The sequence below is a fragment of the Rattus norvegicus genome, chromosome 9, assembly GCF_021556685.1.
Source record: "Rattus norvegicus strain SHRSP/BbbUtx chromosome 9, alternate assembly SHRSP_T2T, whole genome shotgun sequence".
In the NCBI taxonomy this organism is placed as follows: Eukaryota; Metazoa; Chordata; class Mammalia; order Rodentia; family Muridae; genus Rattus; species Rattus norvegicus.
Window position 1 is genome coordinate 74057091 of NC_141542.1, and position 24151 is coordinate 74081241.

The window sequence follows — 24151 nt, forward strand, 5'->3', positions numbered from 1 at the left end:
AAAATTATTACTGAAAACTTTCTAAATGCCATGGGCGCAAATTGGAAGGGTGAGTCCTGTAGTCACTGGTGCCGATGTAAAATCCACACCTATTGTTAGTACAGCCTGGAGCTTGGCTTTGCCTAGGGAGCTGACCTGCCCACCTGTGGTTAGATGGTCACAGGCCATTTGTATTTGTAAAAACTCTGTGCCCTGGACTTCTCTTACTTCTGGCCACAGTTTCAACCTCATCCACCCCAAGCCAGAGAGAAGGTAAGTGGGATTAGGTTCTGCTCCCTGGCAAGGGTGAATTCCCTCTCAAATCTGTGTAGTGATGGCCAAGAAAACCCCTACTCAGGCAGCCAAAGAAGAGCTGCCCAGAAAACTGTAAATGTTAATTTTGTTTTCTCTTATAATCTGAACAGAAAACTACTTTTTTATCCAAAATAATTTAGGAAGAAAATATTTAACATTTCCTCTCAACCGACAGGAAGGCAAGTCTGCAGTTCTTCAAGTCTTTTTCTGCCTTAAGTGGAGGAGTTGGGCAATATTTATTGGGCTTAAGCAGGTTTTACTTTTTACAGTTGGTTACTTCAATACTTTTCAATATTCTTCCATTAATCTGATACAATTACTACTTATTTTCAAGCTGATTTATGAGTAATTATACTAAAATGTTTTTAAATTGATTAGTTTTAAAAACTCAGATGCTTGTTTTAGCTTTGTATTTATTTAGTAGTCAGATGTTTTACTGAAGTTTTATCAGAATTGTTTTAAAGACAATTAAAATCATTATTACAGTTTGGACAATTGGGTGATAGTCAACCTCCAAGGAAAAATGATTCTCCCTCTCCCAGAAGGCAGAGCTCTCAGTGAGGGGTGAGCCTTGGGCATCTGTCTCAGCTCTGAGCTGTAATTTTTAATAGTGTTGATCTCTTGCTGGTATCCACAGTTGCTGTAGGTTGATATGTGCAACTGACAGGATAGCCTCAGTGTCTGCTGTGGGTTTTTTTCCTTACAGGCCACTGACACGGAAACTCCAGACAACTTAGAACAATCCAGGCTTTTGTCATTTCTCTTGATTTCCCACCAAATCTATACTATTACTACATCTATACTATGAAGACATCACGCATTTTAGTTACAGGAGATAGATAATCAATCTTGAGTCAACCAGAAAAAAAAATAATCTCTTCCCACTGGCTAGCTTTCATAGTGTTGGAAGGTGCTATTCAGGGTGCTGAAGGTAAAAAATTATCAAAAGACTTATCCAGATGGGAGCTCCATTACCTACAATTATGAATCATCTACCAAGATTCCTGTAGTGCAATAGGGTTCTAAATAGTATAGGGGTAACCAACCACTGTCTAGCAGATTCAAGGACCACTTCACAGGGGAAATCTATCCATAGCACTGTAAATCTGACCTACAGAACCATGGTTGGGGAGTTCGTAGGCCCCAGAAGGGAACCAACTACATTTTTTTTATCTTGCTAAGTAGAGATAATATCAAATACAACATCAAATATCTGGATACTTATCTCCATGCCGGCAAATTGCTTCAGCTCTCAAACCTCATCAGAGAAGATCTTTACGCAGTAGACGGTAGTCAACAGTACAGTGACTAAGTGTCTGTGAAGAACTTAGCCACAGAAAGTCATGTGTGTCATACCTGTCCCCTCTGCCTCCAAGGCTCAGTGACCATGGAAAAAGAGGGGATGGGAATATCATAAAAACTAAAGATCAGAAAGGATTGGACCGAAGACGACAGGACCACTGCGGTCATGAGCTCACAGCAGCTGTGGTTGCCTGTATAAGGCCTATGCAGATCAAGCCAGACAACAGTCCAGTGTGGAAGCGGTGGGGCTCATGAGATTCTGCCCCTACCTGAGGAGCTCTGGAGAGTTGAGGACTTCTTTGGGAAGACGATTCCATTCTCTCTCAGGGTGTGGACTTGTGTAGGTTGGCCATGCTCCAGTGGATAGTCTCACATCCGGGAGCACATGGGTAGCACAAAGAGGACTGGGTAGGTTTAAAGTTAAAGAAGTTGGAACTGGGTGGGGAGGTAAACAGGAGATCTGGACGTTTAGAGGAGGTAAGGGAGTAAATATGATCAAAATATGTTGTATGTATGTGTGGATTATTCAAAGAATTAATAAAAAACATTCTTATTTTAAAAAAGGAAAAAAGTCACAAAAATGCAAGGATCCCCCCCCCCGTGGTGAAACCTTAATACTTAAATTTCTTCCCATATAGTTAAATTTAATTTGATTGAAAACTTCTGGATTGTGACCTTTGAAAGTGACCCAAAGCTTGATATTCATGCGCAGGGATTGCCCATCTTTTACAGCATGTATAGGTACAATGGCCGGAAGTCTCCGACAGAATCACTGGCTGTTTATAAGACACCTGAGGGACTGACTACTGAACTCACTGAAGGTCTCTTAACTTAGTCTAAGAGAAGCATTTTATTCAGTGGCCCAGTTGTATAACTCTAAGGTGACTGTGAGATCATATGACCATCATCTCACAATTTGGAGGCTAAGGCAGGAGGATCGTGAGTTCTAGGCTGACCAGCCTACATAGTATAATCTTGTCTCAAAATCATCAAAGCCACAGCTGCAAAATCGTGTGTGTCTTAGCAATCTCATCTACTTGTTCTTGTCAGTATTTCCTTCCAAAAACCAGAAACCAGACGTTCCTGAGCAAACTCTGAGCCTTTTCACCTCCTCCCCACCCCCCCTTTTAAAGAAAAATCTAGAGAAAGGTAATTAGTGCATGGTTCAAGAGGTTTGGGTGTGCACACACCTGTCCATCTGAGGCTGTTCTGACTATGCCATCTTCCTTGGAGGGCCACCAACAGTTAGATGTTAATGACTTCCAGCTTCAGTGCCTTATGACTCTCTTGACTGTGTAATCTGAAGGAGAATGCTGCTCTACCCTGCTGTGGCAGTCATACATAAACCCAGAGTTATTTTTGAAGTTTACAGGCCTGGTCCGGCCTCCTTAAAAGTCTCCCCATAATGCTACAAAAGCAAATTCAAAGCAAAGGGCTAAAGGGTTTAGGTGGTAATTAAGCCTTTAGTGATGCTATTATACCTCCGTCCCCTGGCAACTTAACAACAGATCTTTTCAGAGCTGGAGGAAAAAGCAGTTGGAGGCAGGCGCTTCAGAGCTTCCAGCAGCCCGACACCATTAATATGGCCGGTGTGAGGAGATAAAAACACGTCACTTGCTCACAGTCAAACTTCCATGGAGCCCTGCACTCATTAGGTCTAAAATTCACAACTCAGTCTCCTGTACTGAAGACCTACTAGGCCATTTATGTGAGCCTGTTTTGCCTAATTAGAAAAAAAAAAGTAAGATTTATATCATCTTATTCCGCCCACGTAAACATGTGTCCTTTTCCACTGTTGGTAAAGCAGGCTCACAGTCTTAACTTGTGCGACCAACCCTCCCCGCACCTTTCAGACTAACTACAAAAGAGGAAACAGGAGCGAAAGCGATTCCCTCTCTTATGTTGTTTCTCAACACATTCTAGCTCCTGGAATAAGAGAGAGAGAGAGCTGATCATGATTCCCAACCCCCCCCCACCCTGAATCTTCTGAAAAGCTTTTGTTCACATTTCCATGTGATTCAATAGCCCCAAATGCTAAAAGACTAAAACTCGCTCTCCTGCAATTTCTTAAGCACACGTGTAGGAAAGAGAATGAACGCTGGCAGGAGACACAGTCCTATGAATCTCAGCAGAAGGAAATTGTTTGGTGTTTGTAATGGGGGTATAATAGCTATAATTCCTTTTGAGCGGCTGCCACTAATAAGCTGATAAAAACTGTGAGTCGAGACCCAGGAATCCATAAGTGTGTGTCTTCCACAAACATCTCTCCAAGTTCATTCAGTCACAGACAGGTAGCCCGACCACAGTGGATGTCACGTGTCTGATACTGAAGTACCCAAACCGCTTGGCTCTTCCCACAAAGGACAAGTGACAGCTGGCTGCATGGTGACTCCAAAAGGTGTTTTGTTTTCCTTTCTTTTCTTTTGGATTCTCTGTGTAGCCTTGGCTGTCCTGGAACTCGCTCTGTAGACGAGGCTGGCTGTGTTTCTTTTTAAAAAATCAGTAATTACTAGGAATTTCACAAACACTTCCAAGTTGGAAGACAGAAACCAAAATGTGCTTCTAGTTAGAGGTGAGTTGGAGTGAAGTCTTCTCATGGAAGCGGTAAAAAATGGCAATCAGAAACTAAGCTACTCTGTTCAGGTGATGGCTGACACTCATCCCCTAGGGACACAAAGCTGCTGACTTGAGTAACAAAACATTTCTATTTAAGTGATTTTAAGCTGCAGATACCGTATGTTTTATGTGTGTTTGAGCATAAAAGCAAATGATATTTAAACTATGCATCACCAAAGGGATGTTTTGGGGGGGGGGTGTGTGACAGACACCTAGTAACATCTCTTGGTAGTGCTGGCCATGAGAAGGAGGCTTGAGTCTCAATCTCCACTGATTTACCATCGGGTGACCCTGTGCCCATCATTCACATGTAATTGTCCAATAGTCCTTGCACAGAAAAAAATGCAGGCTCAATAATAATACTGTAAAGATAGCGTGGACTGTGTGGTAAGAGTGATTTGAACACTGCTTGGCTTTTAGAGAGCTTATTTTTCATGTAACTCTCTGAATAAAAATGATGACGTATAGTCTATGATGCTTATTCCACTAGTGACCAAGCAAGTGGCCCATGAAGGAAACAGTACATGGGGGGTGGGGGGGGGGGGTGAACAGATCCTTCTCAGGATCCTAACAGCACCCTGAACAATCGGCATCTCAGTGATTCGTGCATGAACCAGTGTGCAAACCTGCAGAGCTAAGCTAACACAGCCATTTGAAAAGACCAAGTGTGTACGCCAGAAGAAGTGGTCTATCTCAGTACGCCCACAGGTCCGCTGAGGACCAGGAAGTCCTTCAGGAGTATGGATGCGGTGGGTGGGGCAGCAGTCAGAGCAGCTGCCAGCTGTTCATGCCGCTTTTCCCAGGACCTGCTTTGCTCTGCTCTCAACAGTTTCTTCTGGCTTCTGAGGTAAACGGGCTGCCAAAAAGAGCCCCGGGCTAGAGGCGATAGAATGAACAAAAGGAAAAGGATTCTTTGCTGCCGTCTCTGCAGCTCAGGGTTATTTCCGTGTTCACTAACCATGCAAATCCTACCATCCTGGACAGCAGGGCATTGTGACATGAACACTCAACTCTAATTGTCATCAGACTGGCCGGAGCAGTATCCTGGGTGTACACGGTCGTGTGCACTGGACATGCACATGAGGAACATGATAACAGCACTGGAACAAATGGGCAAATGGCTCTGCCTGCCTGTGAAGTGAGTGGAACTTCCTTGTGGAAGCTCGCTCTTCCACGGGAAGGTGCATGGCCCTTCTCAGCTTAACTTATTCTGCTTTCCAGGCTTCTGTTTAACAAGTAGGCGGATCATTGTGTTGTGAAACTAAGTTCTTGGAGAAATGCAGAAAAGTAGAGGTTATAATATGTTGATTTTTTTTTAATTTAAAAAAAGGCCTGTGACAGCTAAGTAGGTAGATAATAGGTAGATATCGCCATACACCTTGGCCCAGGTGGGTCCTAAAGCAGTTATTTGATTTGTTAAGCTCTTTCTTGTCCTTTGATCACTAAAGTTTCTAAACCAATTTAAAATTAATCTTTCTATGATTCTCCTCCTTGAACTGAGAGACATATTTTCTCATATATGCTACCCAATCATGCCAAAAGTAGGACTTACTCTTTGGTCACAAATGTATTAATCACACACACTTGGGAGGCTACATTAATTCCTTGCAGAACACCAGACATTTGGCAACTTATTTCCCATGCCTGAAACAACATTATAATCAAAAAGAATCAAAATACCTCAAAATATAAGAAAATAACTCAGGATCAGGCTATCACAGTGTGTGCCTTTTTCAAATATCATACCTGAAAAGGAGGAAGGCCCTAGTGAATTCGTTCTTCAAATGTTTAAAGTGGGTTGTTTTGTCTGGGAAAGTTCTCCAAGTGGACGATAGTGCAGTGGCAAAAATGTCCCCTGAATGGCTAAGGTCGGACGCTCTTGCTCTGCAAGTGCACACTGGCCACTGCTCGCCCATTTCCCAGCTGCTTTCCAGCCTACAGGCAGGTTTTCCGCTGCCCGATTATTGAAAACTCAGAAAAATACAATCCCTTGGTTTTTCCAGACATTAATAATGATGAAATAAAGCAACCCAGGCCTCTCTCTTCTGTGTAAACAGAAAAATCACGTTACACAGGGGGTGTGGGTGTGTCCTGGTTTTCATTTGTTTTCAGTGTGTTTATGCAGCTTAATTGTGTCATCAGGCACTTTCCCAACGTAATTATGCTTTTTAACAAATGGTGTTTATGGCAACCCTAACAGTGCAAGGGAAAGGATTAGTCTCATCCACTCGTTCCATGTTCTGATTCCCCATGGACTAGCTAAATCATACGAAGATGCTGTTGGAGAAATTTTCCTTCCCAGCAAAAGGTGGCACAGCCTTTGCTCTTAGAAGGCAGCCAAAAGCAATACCTATTCTTTTTGGTGATTTGGAACAGAAAGATCTGATATGGCCAGCCCATACAGCCTGGGATGACTTCAGGTGATAGACCAAAAACCAGTCCCTGGAGGAGGTGGCTGAGGAGTGGGGCAGGGACAAAGGCCTCTCAGGGCCTATACTCCCAGGCTGCAGTTACCCAAGGAACTCTTGGTGACTGCAGTTACCAAGTCCGAAGAGGACGTACAAGACAAGCATTAGGTTCTCTGGGACCACCTAGCCATGCAGGGCCCTCCTTCCAGAGGAGCTGAACCCCCCACCCTTTCGCACTTACACATCCTCATTTAGTCAGTTTCCCAGGACTGTGGAAGATACTTAGGCATTTCCTTCTCCACCGCCCCCCCACCCCCCAAGGCCAGTCAACCTTGAGAACACATTTTCAAAAAAACAAAACAAAACAAAACAAAACAAAAAAAATCAGGACCTGTTTCTGGTTGTTGTTGTTTTCTTTCCTCTTAATGTAACAAGGGTTTAATGTCACCATTTCTAATCTAGTTTCATTTCTGAAAGTGAAATAATCACCAAATAGCGACTTTGACGGAATAAATTAATTTTTAAATCTATTTTTAATTTTCTAATTATAATTTTTAAACACGGTTTGGAGGAAATTAACATTTATGTGGACATTTGGTTTCTAGCCTAATGTGGCATAAAAGTAAGTAACATAATGAGTGTTAAAAAAAACCCAGGTTCATGATGCTTCGCACATCATCATCATTGTGTAAGGTGTCACAACAGTATTATGTGCGATTATGTCAGATCCAGCCTTCTCCATCTCCGAGTGTTGGCAGGTAGGAGGCTTGTTGGCAAGAGGAGGGTGTTAACCTCAGGATCCTGGACCCATTCCAAGGCTGGTAATTATGTTCTGCCAGCCAAAATTCATTCCATAATTTTAATTGGATGAATCCTTTCTAGCCTACTGCTATGCCTGTCAAACTGTTGCCACATTTCACCCCAGAGGTGTCTGTGTTTTAGTTGCAAGAATCAGTCCCTTTGAGGTTGGCTTATCAGTTGAAATCCCCCAAAGTGTTCTGGGATCTTGTGGAATTAAATATACACTTAGGTAGGGGTGTGTGTGTGTGTGTGTGTGTGTGTGTGTGTGTGTGTGTAGTGAATCTGCACAGAAATGCATGAAGAGATACATATCCATTTCAACGTAAGGATCAATACTCTTCTAACCTCAGCATTTGACCAGGTATTTGGAGTTGGCTTTTAAACCAGAACCTTGTCCTTTGTTTCCCTCATCTTTTTTGCTGAAAACTTGTGTTACTTATAGCTTGAGTTTCCATCTTCCAAAACTCTTCCAATGCCCAAAGTTTCTTCCATGATAGTTAAAAATTGAGGTCCCTGGAGTGGTTCTCAACCTATGGGTTGTGACCATTGGAAGACGCATTATTTCCAGCGGGCTTAGAACCCGAGGAGGTACCGCTCAGTAGCAAACTCACCAGGTGTGAAGTAGCCACAAAAGTAAATGTATGGTGGGGGGGGGGGGGCGTTCCAAGACTATTGGAAACGCGTGTGTTCTGATGTTTGTGACCAACAGGTTGAGAGGCACTGACTTTGGATGACTGATATTGGTAAAAAGCAGGCAGCGTGCTAAATATTCCATGCAACCCTTTCACAGATCTCCAGAGGTCAGCTTATGACACTGGAACTTGTCGGGATTCAGGCTGCAGCATCTTCCCGGAAAAAGATGGCTTCCTACATCCTCTAGCCCTCTTGGCAAAGATCTCTCTTCCAGGAAGGGCCACTGGGGCAGGAAGAAAAATACAGTTCTATAGGTAAATCTTCATGTTACCTTTCCAAGCTCAAATGAATGGGAAGTGGGCCCAGGCCCAGTGTTCTTTGGGGATCTGTCCAACCTGCTTGCCTTCTCACCGTGAGTCACCATGGAGACGGGTCCTTGAGGAGGTCAGCAACAAGACCGAGAGCACTAGTGTGTTCTCCAGTACAGAAGAGCATCACTGTGGGACGAGGCTCTCCCCAGGTTATCTCGCCCACTTCCCTATTTACAGGAGCTGACTGCTCCTCGAGTCTCTCTTTTTTCCATTGTGGCATTCAATTCTTCCATAGAATTGCTTCTGTTGCTGAGTCTACCTGCTGGCCATTGGTGCTTTGGCTTATGACTCCTGTCCAGAAAGAAAGCAGCCCTGTGACAGAGGACAAGTGAGACGCCTGAGCCTTCCGTCGCCCGCCCGCCCTTTCCTCCCACGGCTTCTGTAAGATTACGAGGGGGAGAGCATGCCACTCTGCTTTTTCCATCTTACGAATGGGCAGCGCTTAGATCCTGTAAGAGCTGTCCCTGTGCTGTGTGAGCTGAAGAGGCTAAAGGGGAGACATCCACAACTGTGGCTCATGGAGCTACGGGAGTCTAGGGTTGAGTGTTGCTGAGTTTCCCATTATGCTTCAGAATTTTGAAATACTTTACAGAACAATTCAACTGATTGTGTGTCTTAGTCTCTTTCCTGTTGCTGTGGTAAAATACCCTGACAAAGGCACATTAAGAGAGAGGGAGGTTATTTGACTCTTAACTGGAGGAAGGTCACAGCAGCAGGACTGGGGAGAGCTAGTCACATGACATCCAGTAGGGGAGAGCAGCAGAGTGACACATGGCTGCCAGTGCTGAGCTTCCTTACAGATTTTATGTAGTCCAGGATCTCCTGCTGAGGTAGGGGTTCCAACTGTGGTTAAGATGGGCCTTCCAGCATCAGTTAGTTTAGTCAATACAAGCCCTCACACATCGTCTCACAAACTAACCTCAATTCAGACAATGACTCTAACCATCGCCCTCACACATCTATTTTCTAATTGACTATCATTGGAAGGGTTGGAGAAAACCATGTGGATAACTTCCCTCTGCAAGGCCACCTCCATGTGCGGTGGCAGTGGAGGCCAAGAGAAGGTGACAGGCTGGAGAAACCATGTGGTAGTTAAGAATAGTTGCTGCTCTTGAAGAGGACTGGAGTTCACTTCCCAGCACCAGCAACGGTTGCCTGTGACTAGTTCCAAGGCAGCCAATGCCCTTCCTAGACTCCCCCGGCACTCACGCTCACGCAGGATAAAATAAAATTTTAAAAAGGACCGATGTCCAAATCATGTTACACTTGATAACAGAAACATGCCCATCGCCTATAGTATCAGCATTTGATTAGTTAAATGGTTTTAATCGTTTCAGTCCTAATAACAGAATGAGAGAGAACCTCAGTGACGTGTCCACCAGGAACTGCTTCTTTCATCCTGATATTCTAGACACATAGTTTTGGTTTATTGTTTTGTTTTGTTTAACATAATAGGGAATTCTAGTCAGCTGATCACTTGTCGTGAGGACCGGCACAGCAGAATGGCGGTGTAGTTATTGGCTGGAACTGGGATCACTTAAGCATCTGATTCGCCAAGAGCCACCACATCACATGTAATTCACTGACAGTGCCCCAGTCTGTGATCCACCTTCATTCAGTTCTTGCCCTTCTCTGCTTCCCAGTGTTCCACAGAACCTAGAAATAAAATAAAGAGCATCTGTCCTCTCTGCAAGGCTGTGTTTTCATTGCTGTCAGTTTTGAGTGCCGATAAAAACACTCACAATTTCTGGTAATTTCACTTAAAGAACGAGATTATGTCTAAGGCTGTTACAATCCTAGAACGTATCCTTATATTCAGAAAACTCCATAAAGTGCGGGATGCACTGACCACTAAGTGATAGGAATGGTGTCACCGTGCAAGGTTTTATCATTGAGAACTTAAACTCCCAACGTGAATGCTGAGTGCTGCTGCGATTGGTGAATGCTGAGTGCTGCTGTGATTGGTGAATGCTGAGTGCTGCTGTGATTGGTGAATGCTGAGTGCTGCTGTGATTGGCGAATGCTGAGTGCTGCTGTGATTGGTGAATGCTGAGTGCTGCTGCGATTGGTGAATGCTGAGTGCTATGCTGCGATTGGTGAATGCTGAGTGCTGCTGTGATTGGTGAATGCTGAGTGCTGCTGTGATTGGTGAATGCTGAGTGCTGCTGTGATTGGTGAATGCTGAGTGTTATGCTGTGATTGGTGAATGCTGAGTGCTGCTGTGATTGGTGAATGCTGAATGCTGCTGTGATTGGTGAATGCTGAGTGCTGTTGTGATTGGTGAATGCTGAGTGCTGCTGTGATTGGTGAATGCTGAGTGCTGCTGTGATTGGTGAATGCTGAGTGCTGCTGTGATCGGGAGCAGCCCAGCGATCGCCAGTTACCTCTGTACTTGCAGGCTCCTCTGTCGCTGAGTCACATTTACTCAAGGGTCATTTAATGTGCCTGCATGTCTGCAACTGAAAGGCAATCCTATTGACAGCAAGAAGGTAAAGGCCTGTCCGCGTGAGAATCGCGTGAATGCGTGAGAAGTGAGGGTCTAGTGCTTTCTACCTCCTGATCTCCCCGTCCTGTGTTTGGAAAGAAATGCTCGCTGGAGAGCATCTGCTCAGTTGCTCTTGGGCAGATTTGCGAGCTCTGGTTGCAAGACATTCAGACGGAAAGCTTAATGGTTTTCCTGCTGGCTTGTCCTTTACAGTGCAGCTCAGTGGCTAAAGGAATTTACATTTTCTCAATGTGCTTTTTCATCTCATGTTAGTTTTTAGGAAGAAGTGAGACAGATGAGTTTTCTGTGCTGCTGTTTATAGTGTTTTCTTCATCTTTCCTTGGGCCGGGGTCATTACACAGCACTTTTGGGCTTGAAGTCTAACTCATGGAGACCTTTTTTCTTCTCATTTGTTTTGAGACTAACTCTTTAAGACTAGGTAGCCCAGGTTGGCCTTGAAGTCAAGATCCTCCTATCTCAGCCCCTACATACCCCCAAGTGCTGACTTACAGGCCTAGGACATGAGAACTAGCTTGTGGAAAACATTTGATTGAAGCCTTCCTTTAATCCAAGCATTCAGGTGGCAGAGGTAGGTAGATCTCTGTGAGTTCAAGGCCAGCCTGGTCTACAGAGAAAGTACCAGTTCAGCCAGGGCTACAAGAAAAACCCTATCTCAAAACAAAAACAAAAAACAAACAAAGAAAAAACAGACCTGAGATTTTGAGTGCTGGAGAAATGACTTAGGAGTTAAGAGCACTGGCTGCTCTTCCAGAGGACTGGGATTCAATTCCCAGCACCCACACGGCAGCTCACAACTGTCTGTAACTCTAGTTCCAGGGGATCTGACACCTTTACTCAGACACATGCAGACAAAACACCAAGGCACATAAAAGAAAATTAAATAGATTATAAAAGAAAATTCCTTGGCATTCAGGGCAAAAGGGATCTATTGAGTTCATCTGGCATTTCCTCAAATCTCTCTCACCTAGATAATGTCTCACCTAGAAGGATGCACTGAAGAAAGAATTGTGTTCTAAGAGGGCACACGAAAAGTCCCTTGCAGGTTAACACTGTCCCTATTTCTGCTTTCCTGAGGCCCCTCCCTGAGCTCCAAGGTGTCTTTTAAAACCAGTAATCAATTCAAGTACCTTTCATAACAACATCATTCTTTCTTTTGAAGATTAGTCTGTAGTTCGAAAGGAGAACTAGGGTGTGCTGTCAGAATGAAAGCACTGTGGAATATAACTTTATAAGTTATTGAAAGGGTTTTAATAGTTGATAGAAAGGAAAATAAATACAATCAGACTTTTAAGTCTAGAAGGATCCATCAAAGGTCTTAATTAATACACAAAATGGTTGAGAACCCAGAAGGATGAAATTTTGGGAAGGAGGAGGAAGGAGTCAAGAGTGTGCAATCAAACAGAGTCGACAATTACAGCTCAGACAACAGCAAGGAGGAAAGCAGTATGGTTACCGTGTCATTAACTATTGGGAAGACTGTAACAGCCCTGCCCTGCCCGGGGCATCTGTCACTTCTAACACTGGTATTTTTATTCCTCTATTTTGGGCAAAAAGAGGGCAGTATTCCTTGTGGGGAATTTTGGGTGGCTGTGAGGTGGGTGTATTGGTTTTAGATATGACCAGTTTTTGTTTTCTGTGCTCAACCCATTTTCTATCACAAGTTACAGCATTCGATCTATGATCATAAATTCTGAATGTCCCAGACCTGTCCTCAGCAATAGTTTCAACCACCCACATTTGAAAACCTAGTTCAAATTTTAAAAAAATTAAAAAAATACTAAAAATATCTAAAGATAATAAATTTTGTAAATCAGAAACAAATATATCAAACATCTGAATGCTACTGGTTTTATTAAAATTTACAATTATCATCAGGTTTTATTTATTTATTAATAGAAGATATGACTTATTTCTCTAAAATAAGAATACTTGTGAAGTAATTATTGAAATTATTGAGCATATTTTAAATTATTTAGCTTAGATTGTCTACAGCATTGATAAAAATATAAGAAGGAGAGAAGGTTGAGTAAAAGATACTATAAGACATTTTTCAGAGGGCTGGAGAGATGGCTCAGTGGTTAAGAGCACTGGCCTTTTTTTTTCTTCCAAAAGGACCCTGGTTCAAAACCTAACATGCACACAGCAGCTCACAACTGCTGCAACGCCAGTTCCAAGGGATCTGGCAGCTTTTTCTGCTCTCCGAGGGCACCAGGCATGCACATGGTACACATACTCACAGGCCAAACACCCATACACATTAAACAAATAATAAAATGTTTAAAAATGAAATTTATATGGGGGGGGGACAACCTCAGTTAATTATTTACATATTCAGCAATAAACCAATTGGAAGGCTGCATTCCACAGAGTAACTTGCCCTCTCAAGTATGTCCAGGCTTAGAACAAACACGGTCACTTGAATAAACATGTGTGATATTACTTATTTATTTCTGCATAAGGACATGTATGGTGCATATGCTTGTGTTTGCACGCTTGTTGGCCCACATGGGAAGGCTGCCCTTGCACATGTGCACATGCATATGGAGGCCTGAGGCTGAAGCCGCGAGTCTACCTCAGTTCTCTACACCTCACACACTGAGGCCAGGTCTCTTGCTGATCCCCAAGTTCCCATTCTGGCTAATCTGGCTAGACAGCTTCCTTGTCTTTTTATCCCATTGCAGGTTACAGGCTTACCACAATGTCTGCTTGGCTTTTATGTGGACCTCAGAGGTCTGAACGACAGTCTTCACAATCATGGGGCAACTGGGTTACCTGTGTATTCATCTTCCCAGCCCTTAAGTTATAATGAAAGTAAATATCACACAATATAATTTTTGTGAATGAAAGGCTGCTTCTGACAGGTGTGACGGAACTACCCATGTAATTCCAGCACCAGTGAGGCAGAGGCAGGGTCGCTTACCACAGATTCAAAAGCAATCTGGCCTAATCTTCCAAGCCAGGGGACAGTGACATTCTGCCTCAAGTCCGAAAGGTATTCCTGTATAGACAGTATTTTTACTACTAAATGTAATAGAAACCTAATATATTGTTTCCCTGATAGATTAACTTATTGCAAAGCAATTTAAAATGGAAAGTAACACTGGACACGAATTCCTACAATATTTTCAGCTAAAGAAGTAAATTGTCATGTGCCTCAATTGACTTTATTTTAAATTTAAAATGCCTAGGAGATGAAGTCCAAGATCCCTTCCCTAGTAGCCCTTCCTACTCTGTTCTTTCAGAGTTTCCATCGGCCCTAGTTAGGATTACTGTTGCTGTGATAAACGCCAGGACCGAAGGCAGCGTGGGGAGGAAAGGTTTCGTCTGGATGACACTTGCATTTCACTGTTCATCACCAAAGGAACTCAGGACAGGAGCTCAAACAGGCCAAGAACTCAGAGGCAGGAGCTGATGCAGAGGCCATGGAGGGGTGCTGCTTGCTGGCTTGCTCCTCATGGCTTGCTCAGCCTGCTTTCTCATAGAACCCAGGACCACCTGCTCAGTGATGGCGCTATCCACAGTGCGCTGGGCCCTTCTCCATCATTCACTAGACAATGCTAGTTTTCTCATTTGAGGTTCTTTCCTTTAAGACAATTGTTTTCAACTTTCCTAATGCTGAGGCCCTTTTATATAGCCCCATGTTGTGGTGACCCCCAACAGTTGATTATTTTGTCCCTACCCCATAATTGTAATTTTGCTACTGTTATGAATCCTGATGTGAATACCTGATATGCAGGAGATTACGTGACCCCTGTGAGAGAGTCTTTAACACCCTCCTTCCACAGGTTGAGAAACCTCTCTAAGATGACTCAATTCCATGTCAAGGTGACAGGAAACGAGGAGTACACATGTTTTTTCCAACATTTCCCATTGATTTTATATCTTAGCAGCACATACTCACCACATACCTTCCATGATTGTGAGCCTCTTCTGTTGTCACAGAATTTCAGTCTGTGACTTCACCCCTATCCCGCATGCAATTCCCAGCCTAAAGTCTCCCTAAATTCTACACTCTTTACCATGATTTCTTCTCTGGCTTTCCTGTCCTCAGAATGTCTCACACTTAGGAATGAGGACCAGTCATGCCCTGTTACTACATCATTTCATAGCTGGCCATTTCTCCTGTACTAAGTAAAAATGAGGCAAGTTTTATCGTATTCGTAGTGTCTTGAGTCACGGTGACACTGAAAACTGGCTGCACAGGCAAGTGGTAAATTAATAGATTAACGAGAAGATAAGTGCAAGCAAAAATGAGTAAGTGGACAGATAAATGAACCAACAAAGCAGTGAATGACTGTGTGAAATCCCTCAGTCTTGCCTTTGCCTTTCACAGATTGCTATAGGCATGAGCGTTTGCCTGTGTGTACGTCTGTATCACGTGTACAGGAGCGTGGGGATGTCAGAAGAGGGAGTTGGAGCTCCTGGAACTGAAGCTACTCTTTGTTGTGAGCCACCCCGTGGGTTCTGGGAACTGAACTGGGGCCTCTGCAAGAACAAGCGCTCTTAAATACTGAGCCATCTCTCCAGCCCCTAGCCTTGTCTTTATTAATACTCTGATATGGGACAGTTCCTTATTGTCAGCAGCTTCTCACTTCTACCCACTAAGCTGCGGCTCCTTCAGACGTCGGTTACTCTCCCCACGAGAGAACAGCTACAGTAGATGGGCAGATGACCAGATGCAGAGATTCCGGGAGATAGTGTGAATTAGAAACTTGCCTGCTTCGGTCCAGTACTTTTTCCTTTATAATTTAGCCTTGCCAACATTCAAATTCAACTCACAAAATATTCTTAAAACATGAGGCCAAAACTAAAACTAAGCAAAGTCTAATGAGTCAGATATTTATAAGTAGCACGGGAGTAAAGCTACGCCTGTTTATAAAAACTCACCTGGTTTACCAACGCCGTCTAAAAACACGGTTCGTCTGCAGGCAGTTGCTATGTGATTATGTGACTCTGTCCAAATGTATTCCTAGCAGCTTTTAAAGTTCTTTTCTAAATGCCACTCCATAGCGCCATCTTGTGGATCTTACAGGAATTTGCTAATTTCTGATTAACAGGACGGGTTTTTTTTTCTTTTCCCCAGAAAATGAATAAAAAATAAAGAAACTATGTTTTGAAAAACCAAAATTTTGCTCCTAGAAGTATCCTTCTAAACTCCAAATTAGGGACACAGAGAGATTAGACCTCAAGTTTGGTACTCAGCCAAGAGTCAGCATCTGGCTTGCACTTCAGCTTCCTTTGGCCTCAGGAAAGCCGACTAACCACATATCTTCATTATCACCAGGTGACTGTGTGAGCTACTGCTCTGTACAGTGAATGAGGCGAGGGCGCTCCACTAGGGAAGGCCATCCTGCAGTGCTTTTGATGCTTGAACAATTGTGGGGAACATACAGATATAACTGGGAACTAAAATTTCCTCCTCGTGTGCTAGAAATCCTGGAAGAGCCTAGGGGAGATGGTAAAACTCCATGACGTGAAGAAAGCACAAAACCCTTGGAACTATTAAATTCACAGTAGGGATAAAGACTGATAGTAGTACTTCCCCACAGGGATCAACACCCCATCGCTCTGACCGCACGGTATTTTGTGTTAGAAGGCTATTGACTGTTTCTTCCATCTGACTCATTGAAAACAGCTCTAGAATGCAGATCTAGCCACTGAGAATGGCTACAGTATTATCTGGTTTTGTCTAAATCTCCCTGTCCCTGTAAGAAGGCAGTCCCAGCTGTGAGTAACACACTTTGAGTTACCTAGGGATGTCACTGGTTGGCCCAACGTCGTATATGGAACGAACTTCAGGCTGGACATCAAGGGGAGGGACATCTTTGTCACCCAGAATGCACCATGGAACAAATGGCATTTCCTTTCTGCAGCTCAACTCCTTTAACAGTGTGGGGGTGGGGTGGACTCTGAGCTCTTCAGTACTTACAGTTTGGTTTAACAGATTAAGATTCTGTGAATTGCACGCCCAGTAAGAGCACAGCTTAATTTGAATTTTGCAATCAGCACAAACAGATGATTTGAGCCCTGTGTCTTACATAGCTTTGGGATCTAACAAGGTGATCCTGCCCCTCCTTCATGATTAGAGGTGCAAGATCTATCAGTTAAGGCTTTTACCTTGTCCCAGTACTATTTTTTCTCCCACATACACATCAGAAAATGTTTTCTTTAAGTATATGATGGCAACCTCTAGTTCTGCTCTTTCCAAATCAAGACTCCAATTCTCTGAAGCTTTTATAATGTAAACACTGTAATCACTCAAACTTTATCTTACAGCCTCTCCCTGAAATGGGCCCATAGAATATTTATTCCTTTCCAGGCCCTCAAATGCAAACGGCGACGTTGGATCTTACCTTATGATTTGCCACCCCCTTAAGGATCCACAGTGGCTATATCATTTTGACAATTCTGGAGGCCATATTTGTTTGTACTTTCTGAAGGTCTTGGTGGGCAGTTTCTTTTTTAACAGGATCACTTTTTGGCTTCAGGAAATAACATTAGCTTCAAGTCTATGCTTTAGCCTCTCCTGACATAGAAGCTATCCTTAAGACTTCATGCTTTCTTAGGACTTCTTTTCAAGCCCTTTATTTTCATGGTATTTAATCATACAATAATATATACTAAGAGCCTTAGAACTCTCCTCTGAACAGCAGAATGGCCACTTGCAGACAATCGAGCTTCCTCGGCCAGCCCAGGAAGTGAGTACTTCGCATGAGGCATACGTCTCCTGTTCTTTGGACTGTCGCTGCCATTTCCAAATTAGATATGCTCAACGAAGTAAGGATTAAAAACATTTCCAAACTCTGCTAACAGATTCCCTGGTGCCGCTATGTTCAGACACATTTTTACAATGAAAAGCATGCTCAGTAATCAGTGGACTTGAAAGCCACGGAGTGGGACTGGGATTTCTTGAAAAGATAGTAGCACACAAAAGGTATCTTGAGAAGTAATGAGAAACTCTGGGTAAAACCGGAACCTTCTGCACCAAGAGTCACAGTGATGGCAGGCAGTTTTACCTGCTGCTGGGCTTGTGATTAACCTCTGCCTCCCTCCTAGGGAACAGGACACAGGCCTGGTAAAACCGCAATTCCCTGTGTCCTGAGCTGGCTATCAGCCAATAGTGGGACAAAGGTGCATAGTCAGTTAAAATCTAGGCTTGTTGAGGTGTTCAGCTTAAACTTCGGACATTCTATAAAATGCTGGAAATGTTGGAGATGACATAATTTATTATAATTAAACAGGAAGTTATATTGTCAGGTATTTTGTTTAAAAAAAATAGCCAGGAAACTTTCAGAAATTTGATTTTTACACCACTAGGCTATCTTTATTAATCTTATTGGAGTTATAAATTTTAGTTTGTCATCGACTGATGACAATTTTGTTTCTATTTTAATGCGGCGTAGAAAGGTTTCTCATATCATTGTGATTTTTCTGTTAAACTTACATGCAATGCTGTTTTTTTCTTATTTAAAATTTTAAGTCTATTCAAGCTACTAATCTACTTTTAAAGTTTAGTGAAGAAATACTTTTAAAACGCATTTTCTGTGAAAAAAATATTGAAAATATATAATGCTCTATGAAATCCCCACCATCTCTGTCTCCGTTCCTGTAATCCATGCTTCCTTTTGAAGAGGCCTTTGCCAATGTTTCTGCAAACTATTTTTGTTTGAAAATTTCAGGGTGGAATCGTTGTTTTAGATGAAGGAAACTGTATTCGCAATTACAGCTTATGCAGCAAAAGAAAACCAAAAATTCACTTGGGCATCTATTTGACTCGAGGTCAAAATTAGATTTCCTCTTCCTACAGCATTGAATCTGAACACCCCGAGACACACACACACACACACACACACACACACACACACACACACTTTCTGTAAGTAGACAGAACTCAGGTTGGTGGCGTCAGCTGCAAACTGTAAAATATGCTGCATGAATTCTAGGGTTAAAGTATAATTTTAAGTAAGGAGCTAATTTAATTTTGACCTTATCTTTTAAAGTTATTTTTCATCTTGGTACTGGTGACATTTTTTATACTTTAATTCAATAAAAACAGTGGTTTTCAAAAATTTCAGACTAACAGGATTATAAGTCGGAATCTTTCATGCTCACATCCGGCTGGCGAGGAGCGCAGGTGGGTAATGGTGTCAGTGACTGCAAAGTAAGGTATTGGGGTCTATTATGCTGCAGAGCCCATTGGGCAAAAATGTATTTGAAGAGAGATAATTCCTGCCATTTTCCCTGCATGTGAAATTGTCTTTCTCTGAAAAGGCTTTCATGGGAAATGTTCATAAATCAGTCTGAAGCTGTTCTCTGAATGAGAGCATGTGGGACTGGGTAGAGAAATTGCTCCTTCCTCTCATTATTTGAATGCGTCCCTTCACTTACTGGAGCCTCTCACAAGCAATTGAGAATTCCAACCCATTCCATCCACATTAGTTACTTAATATGTCAGGCTGATGTTTATGTATGAAGTCACAGAGTGTTGAGCTGAAGAGGATCTGAAAAAAGAAATCTCTGATGAGCAAAGAAAGAGGTGTGTCCCAAAGCAAGGAAATGGACTTCTGGAGAAATGAAAAATGCTGAGAGAGCCTCAGAATATAAGACCAACGTGATGGCGATGTGACAGTTTATAGACCTTAGAAACTGGCAGTCCCACTGGGTGATGACAGCACCAGCAAGTGGCTGGCAGTGGATGGGTCACGGTCCTGTACCTTACTCAGTATCTGGCCACATTTCCCATTACTTTCTTTGACTTCCTTGATCCTTGTGTGAGGGAAATGTTGCTTCCCTATGTAAAGGGTATCCACGAATCCCAGACAACGATCATCAAAAAACAAAAAAAATAAATAAATAAATAAAACAAAAACAAAACCAACCCTGCTACCAGTGATGCTGGGCCAAGTTCCATTAGAAGTCATGGCAAAATGTTAAAAGTACTATTTTTTGTCATATGAGAAATTTTCTCATTTAAAGAGAAAATAAAATAACACTTAAAAGAAGGTTTCCTGGTCAGATTATATTCACTGGGCAATGCAGATGTTCAATGCTCTGAGTTCTTACATGGGACAGTATTTGTTGACTTTCTATTATGAAATTATCTCAAGTGCAAAGCAAAAACCGGTTGTATACTGAGCCCCGATGCCTGTCTTCAGAAATGACTGCCGTGTGTGGCCGATTTTATTCCATCTGCACAAGTCTGTGTCTTGCCCCTCCCTCCCACTCACCTTGCCCTTCTAAGGATGTCCTCAACTAAGGGAAGCTCAGCTGTTACATTCCACCCCTCAGTGTCAGAGGAGCTTTGTGAAACGAACTTCTCTGATCTTCGCAGGACTTATGTCTGTTTTGGAAAAGTTCTACTATCTTTACCCTAATTCACTCACCTGTGGCGTTACCTACAGTTTATTCACGAATGTGCTAACGTGAGGACTTGGCTGGCAAAGTGTGAAGGGAACTAATAGTCTGTGTTCATGCTTTATTGTTCTGGAAGTAGCAGTCTAGTGTTAAGTAAGTTAAGACAAGAAGCCTTTTCAAACTCCTCATCCCTACATCCCTTACCCCTCCCCCACCAGGCAAACCTCCCACCCCTGCTCTAGCCTCTTCATTAGCTCTTCATATGGAGATTTTGTTCTTGATTCCAAGTTTCCCAACCCACCCCTTCTAGAAAACTCTAGAAAACAACAAAAGTCTATAGCACTGGGGAAAACAAAACAATAGTAAATTTCTAAAAGTCTGCATGTAAATGGTAGCTAACAAGTTTCATATCTCTCACGTCCCCACGCCATATTCTCCCTGGTACAGATCACTCCAGGTGGGTCTGAGAGAACAGAACACACATGACCACAATTTTATCCCTGAAGGGAGTATTAATAGAAAACAGGCAAACAACCGTCCACACTGCCAGGACTGGGGATGTGGTTTCTAAATTAGATAACACTAATAATATACACATCTCCACGTAAAACTACTGTATATCCCTAGTAACCATCGGGCATTATATTTTTATATATTATCCTAAAATAAATGACCATATGAGATTAGCTTCCCTATAAATCAGTCTGCAAATTAAAAACCGATGCTTAGAACTATAAAAAGATAATCATTGTTTTGTGGTAGTGAGTACTAATTCAAATCCCTTTTAGAGCCATCTGTGGCAATTTAAGTTTTAGATGCTTCAAACTTGACTCTTTTTGGTACTTGGTTGAAATAAACTCAATATTTAAGTCAAACATTATATACCATTGATGGAAAAATATAAAACAATATGTTGCTTTTAAGAAGTATGATGTTTCTTTTGTACTTTAAATTAAACGGTTTGAGCTGTTTATTTCCCCCAATCAAAAACTCAAATTACAATGTCCTATAATACAAAATATTTTCTGTCATTGCTTGTTGGCAGTTGAGAATATAAATGGTTTCTAATTTTAAGGATTCAAAGATTTAATAGCTAGATGAATTGTGTTTTAAAATTCCCATTAACCTATTTTCAAATGAAGAAAACCCACAACTCTAAGAAACTGATTATTATGGGGAAAAGGCCTTGATTTGTAATTGTACCCAAATATGAAAGCCTACATTTTGTAAAGCATAAAAATTACATTCTCTTCAAAAGATTTGCAAATTCTCATAGGCACATAACTTAGAGAATGAGAAGATTGTAATTTGAAAAATTACAGATTTCATTGTTTTTTGATGTGTGAAACCTATAAACAAGTATCAGGAGATTGTATTGCAAAACTGAAACTCTCTTGTTTAGTTTTGTAAAGGACAGTGCCCTATGTGGCTTACACAACCCTAACTTAAAAGAAAAAAATGCAGAGTAATGCAAAAGACATTCTAATCACTGCATCTAATTACAAAGAAGAACTCAGCTGAAATTGTAAGGGTCCCTGGGCGGGCGTGCGGTCTAGTGGTCAGAGCATGGGGTTTCAAGTCAGTAGTCTAAATTTCTATTTTAAACACCACTTTCGAATGTCTCCATGACTTTCAGCATGCCATTAACTTTATTTTTAAATAAGAATCTGAGATCTGTTCTTGATAATTATAAAGCTGTTCTAAAATCCTCCAACACGGCCATCAACCGAACAAAAAACAAAAATAGAAAAGGAGGGACAGGTGAGTTCCTGACTTCTTAGAAACAAACTGTCCTTGACAGGGAGCAAAAGCCACCGGTGTGTTTGTATTTGCCTGTAGGTCTGAGCGGTGCTCTATCTACCCCTGTGCCATCGCTCAGCGGTGTGAGCATGCGCAGTCAGCTCAGAGGTCTGGTAACTTCCTTCAATAACTTCCTGCTCCTTTGTGTCTGAGGAAGGAGCGTCCCCACAAGAGCCATGCTGCGTCTTTTATACAGACTTTTGCTGTCAGCTCTCCCGCCACTTGTCTGTTTTGCATTCTCCTGTGGTGTTTTTCAGTGTCCCTCCAAATGTAGTCAGGCGAATGTCCATGGGTGTTTTCTTTAACCTACTGCAGCGGTGTTTCTAGGGATCCCTGTAGGTGATTCAAATGCTAACACTTCCATTTGTCTCTGTATCACAGGAATTTCCCCTTGAAATAACTGACATTTGAATTTGGGAAACGTGATTCCCCCTCTCTTGGAACACCCCCCCCCTTTTTTTATTCTTTTCTCCTTCCCTCTTTTGCTTCGTTGGCATTTTTGAGTCGGATATTCTTCTTTGGATTTTAGTCCTCGTTCAGCTAGAGTGTGCCCTATGGTTGAAATGGAGTCTACAAATTAGAAACAAAGCGCAGAATCAGGAAAAGGGCAAGCTATTGCTACAGTACACAATGAAACTATTCAAATTTGGCCCATATTTAACCTCACCGAACATAATCTATCGCACAATTTGCAGTATGAATGTAGCCTTTAAAAAAAAAATCCATTTATCAAGATAACGCTCCATAAATGGAAACAGAGGCCGCGGAGAGTAAAGTGAAGCGACCCACGATGGGCGGCTGTTTTATGTTTTCTGATTGGAAACGCAGCCAGGGATACCTTGCGGAAGCACCTCCGGCGCTGTTAAGTGGTCCAAATCTCAGGTGGGAAATCACAGAGTTAAAGGATCAAATCCCAGCAGGATCAGTTTGGTCTCTGGCTTTGTGTAGGATTGAAAGGGGCCTTTCCCTAAATTACTTTGTGCAGACTATGCAGACTGGAATCCTGCCCCGTGGATTGCAGGGGCCAATGGTGGGTGCCTCTGGATTTCCAGAAGGGCTGAATGTGGAAAGCAAAGAAAACTAATGTAATAAAAATTTAAAACTTGATAGGCTTATTTTCTCTAAAAATGTGGGTTACGGTAAACTAGGTATTTGTACTACATGCAGAGACTCACTTCCAGCCCCTGAGTTGCTCTAGGTATAACTCTGTATTCATAGTCAGGTAAAGGAGGGAAGGAACGGATCTCGCCAGAAACTGCAGCATAGTTTTTATGACCAGTATGTGATCATGGTTCTGTAACACAGTTAACATATTCATAATTTTTAATTCTTTTGTCATTGTTCTTTATTTTACATTTCCTACTGCAAAATGATAATTTTGGGAAAAGATAAAGTTGTAACTTTCATGGTGGTATAAAAATGAACACATGTTAAAGATTTGATTTTACTTATCATATAAAGGACTCAGGCAGGCATCTTTTACTGATTCAGAGAAGCCAGACAGCAGAGATCTTAGAGTAGAGAAATGTTGAGATGAATTACAAATCAAACAAAATAGCTTTGTTGGGAGGAGAAAATTAATGCAAGGCAAGGTAACATTTACATATCTAGCAGTTACCAACAATTAACAGAGTTGTAAAGTATCTCAAAGCCTGTGAAGAGACCTAAAATCTGAAACTCTGAAGGATATGGGATACGGGGTGCAGTCTCTCACTGAGGCACATTTGCTTTACAGACTTCACCTTTGTGGCAGAAACATCCTTGGCCACAAAACTAGATTAGATTGGTCTCATTACTTTGGCTTGATCCTATACATAGGTGTGATAAGACTGTTGGATTTCTATGTGGGCCTTTGTATGTGCATGCATGCATGCTTGTGTGTGTGAGAGGGTGGGTTGTGGTGTTGTATGTATAGTGTGGCTATGGGGAGGGGAGGGAGAGGTGGGAGGGTGTGTGTGTATGTGTGTGTGTATGAGAGAGAGAGAGAGAGAGAGAGAGAGAGAAGTTGTGGTGTTGTGTATGCAATGTGGATGTATGTGTGTGAGGGGGGGAGACAGAGGGAGAAG

The 24151-nt window shown here is 42.3% G+C and overlaps 2 long non-coding RNA genes across 4 annotated transcripts in view; one reads left to right on the forward strand and one right to left on the reverse strand.

Annotated features, from left to right (window-relative positions):
* Positions 1-5277: 5277 nt before the first annotated feature.
* On the forward strand, positions 5278-9970 carry LOC120094688 (uncharacterized). Its single transcript, XR_015629572.1, has 4 exons — positions 5278-5350; positions 8212-8368; positions 8661-8806; positions 9881-9970. It is a non-coding gene; the product is annotated as an uncharacterized LOC120094688 (long non-coding RNA).
* LOC102549484 (uncharacterized) overlaps positions 9831-24151 on the reverse strand; it is a 49998-nt gene continuing 35677 nt past the window's right edge. For all 3 annotated transcript variants that reach the window (XR_015629571.1, XR_015629567.1, XR_015629568.1), the window contains exon 4: positions 9831-10081. This is a non-coding gene — a long non-coding RNA (uncharacterized LOC102549484). The remainder of the gene's footprint in view (positions 10082-24151) is intronic.